Raw genomic sequence first — 9550 nt, 5'->3', positions numbered from 1 at the left:
TTATTCTGCTTCTATTTGAAGCTCTTTATATATTTTTTATTTTCTCTTCTCTTCTGCTCTGTTAAATCTGGACTGTTCTGGTCATTGTTCTTGATGGTTTTTTTTTTAATGTTTATGTTTATGTTTATGTTTATGTTTATGTTTATGTTTATGTTTATGTTTATGTTTATGTTTATGTTTATGTTTATGTTTATGTTTATGTTTATGTTTATGTTTATGTTTATGTTTATGTTTATGTTTATGTTTATGTTTATGTTTATGTTTATGTTTATGTTTATGTTTATGTTTATGTTTATGTTTATGTTTATGTTTATGTTTATGTTTATGTTTATGTTTATGTTTATGTTTATGTTTATGTTTATGTTTATGTTTATTTTATGTTTATTTTTATGTTTATTTTTATTATTTTTATTTATTTATTTTTATTTTTATTTTTATTTTTATTTTTATTTTTATTTTTATTTTTATTTTTATTTTTATTTTTATTTTTATTTTTATTTTTATTTTTATTTTTATTTTTATTTTTATTTTGATAACATATAAGTTTGGGCACCTGCATTCCTTTCTTTAAGAAAAAAAAAAATCTCTAGACCAATCCTTGAAAAAACCCTCAATAGAATAGAGCCAGAATGACTTAAAGCAAATTGAAGTACTACCTATTTCAGGTCTTAGCCTGCTCTGGAAGAAATAGCAATTTGAGCATTTTCATTGCTGGCACTTCACTCCAGTAGAAGCAACCACCCGACCACAGCAGGCAGATTGAAGGGACTTGCTTTCTGCATTATGGACTGTGCTTTATAACAGTAATAATAAATGCTAGTTTTTTAAAATGACCCTTGTTGACAGTTCTAGTGTCATCGTTTTTTTTTAAAAGACTTGGCTGCCTGGGTGCCCTCAAACACCCCCCACCCCCTCGCAACAGGTTCCCGAGCAAAGCGCTTCCTTCCTGCCGTCTCTTGTTTCATCTCATTAGTGAGAGAGTCCGCACAGCCGGAACTGGTTGCTATGGCAACCTCTGTTTATTGAGCTACCGAGATATGAGGTCCTAGGCTGGAGGGAGAAACATTGGAGAGTGGGGTGGGGGGGAGAGTTCACACACACACACACACACACACACACACACACACACACACACACAAAGAGGAAGGTGGGCAAACGCTGCCACCGGAGAGGCTGCTGTGGCACTTGAAGGGTGAGGGACAGGCGCCCAGCCCTCAGGCCCCAGCATCCCCATTCCTCTATGGAAGCAGGTGGCCTATGTAGAGCAGAGGGGCCTGTGGCATAATTTGTCATGAGCAGTGGCCCAAATTCTGCAGCCCTGGAAGGGAAAAACCTTTTCCCACGACGAAGGTGGTGGTGATGGTGATTGGGGATGCAAACCTGGTTGGGAAGAAGGAAAGACCAAAGAAAGCTACAAGAGAGTACTATTTGAATGTATTGCTGCCATATTCAGTTCTGGGTCTCTCTCCATGTCCAGTCAAAAATAAGACAGGTGAAGAAACATATGCGACTGGATTGACAAAGGGTCATTCATAACGTCCAGAATAAAATTTCTGATGGGTTCCAACCACATATTTCACTAATAGGGAAACTGCATTTCATTGATTCATTGATTCATTGATTCATTGATTCATTGATTCATTGATTCATTGATTCATTGATTCATTGATTCATTGATTCATTGATTCATTGATTCATTGATTCATCCATCCATCCATTCACTCACTCACTCACTCACTCACTATAACCACTCATCTCAGTCAACGACGTCAATAATTCAATGACATTTCGAATTTCAATTCAAAATGTTTAATTTTTCATTATAGATGATAACTGTTACATAGAATTCAGAAATTGTTTTAAAACAGAACTCGAAAAGCTGAATAAAAGATGGGAATTGAACTAGTCACATTTTCCTGTAATATGGACAATTAGATGTGTATTAAGGGAAAACTTGCATTGATTTCTGTCTGTCAGCATTTAAGGATAAATTATTTCAGAAGAACCCTTATGATAGCAATGAACTTTCTTCATCTTCTTTGACATTTTCCTTATATCATAAAGAAGGGAAGTGGTTAAAAGCCGCCTCTTCCTTGCTATATATTACTTGATTTTCTGTAGCTCTGTTTTTATCTTCTTCTGCTTCCTGAAGACTGGTCATATCTTTTGAAAAATTATCTCTCTTCAGGTGACAAGACAGTTTAATATATAACCAGAATGGGCAGAACAGTTGGGGTTGAAATACCAACGGTGAATACCATCAGCAGAAATCCAGAGTCATAGCTGAACTAACTCTAACTGTTATGGTAACTGGGTTAATCAATAATAATAATAGTACTAGTAACAGTACTAGTAACAATAGTAACAATAATAACAATAGTAACAATAGTAACAGTAACAGTAACAACAGCAACAACAACAATAATAATTATAATTATAATAATTTATTAGATTTGTATGCCGCCCCTCTCTGAGGACTCGGAGCAGCTCACAACAACAATACATAATGTACAAATTTAATGTTAAAAGAACAATAAAAAACCCTTATTATAAAAAACAAACACACAACCTAACAAACCATACATAAAAAACCTAGCTAAGGGGCAATGCCTTCAATATTAGGATTAAGAGCTCACAATTCATCTATTAGTTGGCATGCGGTTTTTTGTTCCTATTGCCAAGTCCGAGCCTACCTCTGACATGACTTTTCTTTGAGATGATGGGTGCAAAACCTATTCACCTATTTTATTCTAACCCTGTAATTTCTCTTACAGGGGATTGCCCCTCAAAACCACTTGGAGGCTTCTGTTAATGCAAAATGGGACAGCCTGTCAGAAATAGGGATGAAACCCATTTTAATCATGGTAATCCTTGATTTATGACCACAATTGAGCCAACTAACCACTATCACTTGCCAAGCAAGATAGTGGTTAAGTGAGTTATGCATCACTTTACAACATTTCTGGCTATAGTAGTTAAGTAAATCCCTGCAGTTGTTAAGTTAATAACATGGTTGTTGAGGGGACCTGACTTCCCCATTGACTTTGCTTGTCAGTTGGTCATAAAAGGTGACCCCACGACTCTGGGACACTGCAACCGTCATAAACCCAAGTCAGTTGTTAAGCATCTGAATTTTGATCAGAGACGATGGGGATGCTGCAATGATCACTATGTGTGAAAAACATTCATAAGCTACTTTTCTTCAGTGCTGTTGAAAGTTTAAATGGTCATTAAACAAATGGTTGCAAGTTGAGAACTACATGTACTATTATTGGAGAAGTTTCATCGGTTGCCAATTTGCACTATTCGAACTACTTGTTGTATCAGCTATAAAGCTAGGGGTTTTTTTCTTGATAATAGCATTCAGTTATTTTAGCTTCTCTAGCTGGAAATAAAGAGAACCTAATGGCTCCAGGTTAGAGAAAGTCATCTGAAGCAATAAGAAATCATATGTTGCAGAATTCAGGTATGAGAATATTAACAAAAAGTACCCATGTTTATTTTTACTTAGAAAAATGTCTGCCAGCATAAAGGGTTATATTCAATGGGAGAAGATTGACTTAGATATGGGAAAGAATCAAGGAGATTCTAAAGAATCTTGGAAGAATTCAAAGAATCTGTCTGCCTAAATTGTGATACTGGAAACAACACTGAAAAAATAAAGAGAGAAAATTGCCACTTAGGCATGATCAAAATTAGACCACATTTTCAGTATGGCCGCCATTACAACTACAGAAGTGCTGCAACTTCCCCTCACTGTGGGCTGGTTAGGCCTGGTGGTATATAGGCCTCCCCGCTCCCAAGAGCTTGTTCTTCTCCCTTTCCCTCACCATCACCACTTGTTTTCTTCCTGGGGAGCTGAATAATGGACTGGACTCAAGCAGAACTAAAAACTCTGGCTACGAAAATCAGAAAAATAATAACCATGAATCATGGCCTTCAATCCACACAGAGACATTGACAGACTCTTCTTACCAAAAAGCATAGGTGGATGCAGAATGTTCTAATTACACCATTCAGTTGGAGAAGAAAAAAGGGCATTGGAAGAACAGCTGAAAGACAATTAAGATGAAGGTAGGATACTAGGAAGGTTTACTGAATACCAAAGAGATCAAGCAGCCGTATAAGAAAGGCCAAATTAAGAATAGAAAAGAGACATTACTAGGTAAACTACCACATGGCCAATACATAAAAATTAAGCAGGCAAAGCAGACAATAAGACCTGGCAATGTTTAACAACTGGAAAGATGACAAAAAAGAGACTAAGGGGCTAGTGTCCTAGGCAGTGTCCTAGGACCTAGTCTCTTTATACTCTACATAAACGATCTCTGTGACAATATTACAAGCAATTGTGTTCTCTTTGCTGATCAGAGATTTAAGCTATTTAATACCTCCGATAATACTTCTACCCTTCAAAAGGACCTTGACCATGTAGCTGAATGGTCTCACAACTGGCAACTGCAAATCTCATCCAACAAATGCTCTGTCCTACACATTGGTAAAAAGAATCGGAATACTAAATACACACTTGGGCAAACTGAACTCGCAGAAGACCCTCACTCAGTCAAAGACCTTGGAGTACTCATTTCCAATGACCTAAGTGCCAGAGCCCACTGCAACAGCATTGCAAAAAAAGCACTAAGAGTCACAAACTTAATTCTATGCAGCTTCTTCTCTAGAAGCACCAATCTACTAACCAGAGCATACAAAACATTTGTCAGACCAATTCTTGAATACAGCTCACCTGTATGGAATCCACACTGCATAACATTAATACAATTGAAGGAGTCCAGAAATACTTCACAAGAAGAGTCCTCTACTCCTCCTCATGCAACAAATTACGTTACTCTTCCAGACTTCAATTACTACGTTTAGAAAATTTACAGCTATGCCGCCTCCGAACTGATTTAACTGTTATTCATAAAATCATACATCACAATGTACTCCCTGTTAGCAACTACTTCACCTTTAACAACAACAACAACACAAGAGCATGCAATAGATACAAATTAAATGTAAATCGCTTCAAAATAGACTGCAGAAAATACAATTTCAACAATAGAGTGGTCAACGCCAGGAATTCACTACTGGACCCTGTTGTTTCTTCCCCCAATCCCCCAATCTTCAACCTTATATTATCTACAATAGACCTCTCCCCTTTTCTAAGAGGTCTGTAAGGGGCGTGCATAAGTGCACCTTTGTGCCTACCGTTCCTGTCCAAATGTCTTTTTTAATCTTTTCTATCTCTACAAGATCTCTAAATTGGCTTCCCTGCCAAGCATTTGATTGGGGATTTTAGACATTTAAAAATGTATTCCTCATGTGCTCAGTATACAATAATGTATACATGGCATGATTTTTTCCTCATTCCTTAAAAATAGAGAAAGAACCATTTTAGTGGTGTGTGATTTAGATCCATTTAGTGAAGCAGTCTGCTTCTGTTGCTGATTGGCCAGTTCTGCCTTCAGGAAGCCCAAAAGCTGGTTGTGAGGACAATGTATAGAAGCACAAATGCCATTTGCGCAGGAATGTTATACCACACTGCAATATTTTCCTTGATTTAAGACTTGTCAATCTTCAAAAACCAAGAAAGACACATTGAGATTTCTCTATGCCAGGAACATGCAGGCTGGGGAATTCTGGGAGTACTTAAGTTTTAAAGTTGACAGGGATGGATAACCTTGCTTATGGTTCCTCACCTACAGACTGTCGCGGTTTGTAAAGAAAATTAAGATCTGTTAGGACCTTAACACCACGGAGGTCGGTGGATAAAAGCCTTAGTCATTTGTTCAAACAAGATATTTATTTTAAAACACAGAAATAAACAAATAAAAGATTGTCTCGAGGGACAACATAATGTACACGTCTTACATCATGGAGATTCAGGAGAAGAAGAGAAAGAATGGAGGAGTGAAAAAGGAGGAAGTTGAGTGAGATTGGCAGGATATTACATCATAATAGGAGGATCTAATAAGGCACACATTTGTTAACTGTTTCATTACTAAATGTCTCTGAGGGGTTGTCAACACAGACAGAATGCTTGCTAAACTAAAGCTGACTACCTGTGCCATTAAACACATACTTTGATAACTCTTATCTTGCCTCATGTATCCCAGCAGCTGGTCAGGGCTCACAGAGTTGGCCTTCTCCAGGTCCCGTCAGCCAAGCAATGCTGGCTGCTGGGCCCTAGAGGAAGAGCCTTCTTTGTAGCAGCTCTGGACCCTTTGGAATCAACTTCCCCCAGAGATTCACACTGCTTCCACTCTCCTGGCCTTTCGGAAGATGTTGAAGACTGGTCTGCAGGCTTGGGGCTGTTGAATATAGACACTATGACAGAGACAGGGATGGATGTGATTGAATGGTTTTAATGACATGGGTTTTTAGGTTTGTTAAATTCGATTTTAGCATGTTTACTGGATTTTAGTTTTAAATTGGTTTAGTTTTAATCTTCGATTTCTACTGTTTTATCTTTATAAAACAGCCTGAGTCTCCAGAGAAAGGGCGGCCTAAAAATCTAAATAAATAAATAAATAATAATAATAATAATAATAATAATAATAATAAAAATAAAAAATAATAAAAAAATAAAATTAAAAATTAAAAATTAAAAAATAAAAAACAAAAAATTAATAAAAAATTAATAATAAATTAATAAAAAATAAAAAATAAAAAATAAAATAAACAAATAACATCTTAATTCTCTGCTTCTCACACAAACTATCCAATATTTACTGACTCTTGTTCATCTGGAATGCAGCCCCTCCCTCCTTGGGAATCTGGACTATATTTCAGCAAATACCTTAGCTACGAAAGGTAGGGAAGAGAGGTGTTGTACTTCTGCTTAAGGAAATCCTTTTTTAGGCTAACAAAGGTGAATCCCAGACAATTTGCATGCACTGCACAGAAAAAGAATAATGAAGTTTGCTTGCGGGGAGGGAAATGAGCCGCCTAGATACTGTATTTCAATTTCAAGACGTCAAACTGCTTTTTTTTTGAGATGGTAATTGTAACCAGCCATACATAGATGTGGCCACTAGATGTCACCATTTAAAAGAAAATGTTACCTTCTTGCCTGCCTTGTATCTGAGACAGCATGTAAACCTATAAACCTATTATACCATATATGATTTAATGAGGTAAATATGTCCAGTTCCTATGTACTTTTCATTTGAAAAAATGAAACACATCAAAGAATCAAGCATGGCACGTTTAAGACTCGTGCGCATATTGACGGTGAATTTGCAAGTGCCTTGTTCTCCCCCTATATCCTATCTGTTTGATGTTGATCTTTGACCCAAGATGGGAGAAACAAGGGTTGGCTCACTTGCTACACATCCTCATTAGAATGAATACATGGATAATCAGCCTGTGATCCTGGCTGCTGGAAAGGAAGGTTTGCTCACAAAAACGTTTATGGGTTTGTGGTGTGTATTTATTATTCTGTAACCAGAGGGATCAGATGAAAAGGCGGAGAGGATTCTGGAGGATATGAGAAGCTATTTCACCACTGGTGGATTGCATGACCAATGGCTCAGCAACACACCTACCCTGTTTAAATAAAGATGCATGTTGAATGTGGCTTTTACATGAATTTGTTCCAGTTCCAGCGACAAAGATACAAAACCATGTCAGCTAAAAAGGGATATGCTCTTTTTCCTTATTTTCTTTTTATTCTCCTTTTTTTGTCTCATTTATCACCTTTGTCTCTTTTCTTAATTAGCATGGACATCTTTTTTCACTTAATCTGCATATAGTTATGAAATATCATATTGGAAATAATATGGTTTTTTTTAAAACAATGGGGAAATGGTGAAAAATCTGGTTGGATAGTAACTTAAAGCCTAAAGGAGATGAATAAATTGCCGTAGAATTTAAAAAATAGGCATAAGATACATAGATAAGACAAATAGATTTTCTTGAAGGTAAACATTTTCAATTTTTAAAATGTTACCTTGACATATACAATAAACATCAGAATTGGTCTAATGAACATGGAGATGATTTTAAAGTTAAAAATTGATCTTTTACAATCTGATTCCTTATTATTTGTCAATCTTTTGAATATGGATAAATTAGTGATTCTGAATATGAGTAATGATAAACCACCAGAGCTTGATTCCACCCCCGTAGAATAGTATAAAGTATTTGCTTACTTGTTCCTAAACTTCATGAATTAAGTTTACAGACTAGTAGGACTTTGAAATTGATATGTCTTCTTCAATAATTGATGTGTGTAACAAAACCTGGTAAAGATTGTATTTTACATTCTAAACTATATTAGTTTAGAAACTATACAGTATTTTCTTGACTGATGTCAATTAATATATTAACTGCTATCTTAGCCAATAAAGCTCAGCAAGTGATATTTTTTTAATCAAGAATGATTGAGTTGGATTGATCAAAACTAGATATGGATCATATAATATTTTATTGGCAGCAGATTTAATTGATTTGAATAAAGGCAAAAAAAGGCCAAGCCACACATTCTATTGTTTGATGCTTTTGATAAAATCACTAGACAGCGTATGTTGTTAATGGAGCTAAATATGGATTTTGTAAATAATTTCTAAAGTCGGTCCAGGTTTTGCTTGTGGCTTTCAAATGTAAAGTAAAGATCAGTAGGTTGCCTCTAAGGTCTACCCAAATGGCATGGGATTTTATGTCAGGAACTCTGTCTGCAATATCATAAATTTGGTGCCCCCTATTTAGAATAAGTATCACATGGGACTGTTGAAAAGCAATCAGAAATACAGAAATGCTAACACCGGGCATATAGATTTTCAGAATACGTTAGTTTACATTTCTTTTTGATCTTACGTAATCGTCCCTCATTACTATTCATTTTTAATCCAAACCTTCTTTTTTAATTTTTCCCTTTATTTTCCAATTCTTTGACTGTTTTTCTTTTCTATCCATTGATAGAATTTATCCCATATTACATAGTAGTCTGTCTCATCCTTATCCTTCATTTCCACTGTTAATCCTTTCATTTCTGCACATGTCAACATTTTTTCTATTAATTCTTCTTCTATTGGAGTATTTTCATTTTTCTAGTTTTCCACATATATCAATCTTGCTGCAGTGATTACATGTAAAATGAGACAAATCTGTCCTTTTTCATTTCTCTTGTAATTCCTAGTAAGTACAGTTCTGGTTTCATTTCTATGTTTCTACCTAATATTCTATTTTGAATAATAATGGTATCTATTGTTATGGAAATATCATTGAATGGAATGACAAAACAGGATGGTCACTAAGTGCCCAATGTTTTTAAATGTCTGTTGGTGTAAATAAAGAAATGTTTTCATAATAATAAAAAAAGAATACATTAGTTTAGATAGAGACTTGGAGCCACAGATGGTGTTTGTGCAATGACTACGACAGAATGTTGTATCTTGGATGTACTTGAGAGCCGAAGAAATTCATTCTACTCTTACAAGATGTTAGAAAAAAACCTGCAAAAAGAAATGAACTGTGCTCTTAGCTGCCTGTAGGAAATCATATTGTTGTTGGAATTAACTGCAGTGTCACTTCAATAGGATTCTGGGGG

The sequence above is a fragment of the Erythrolamprus reginae genome, chromosome 2 (assembly GCF_031021105.1).
Source record: "Erythrolamprus reginae isolate rEryReg1 chromosome 2, rEryReg1.hap1, whole genome shotgun sequence".
NCBI classification, from domain to species: Eukaryota; Metazoa; Chordata; class Lepidosauria; order Squamata; family Dipsadidae; genus Erythrolamprus; species Erythrolamprus reginae.
Note: the sequence above shows the minus strand (reverse complement) of the source record.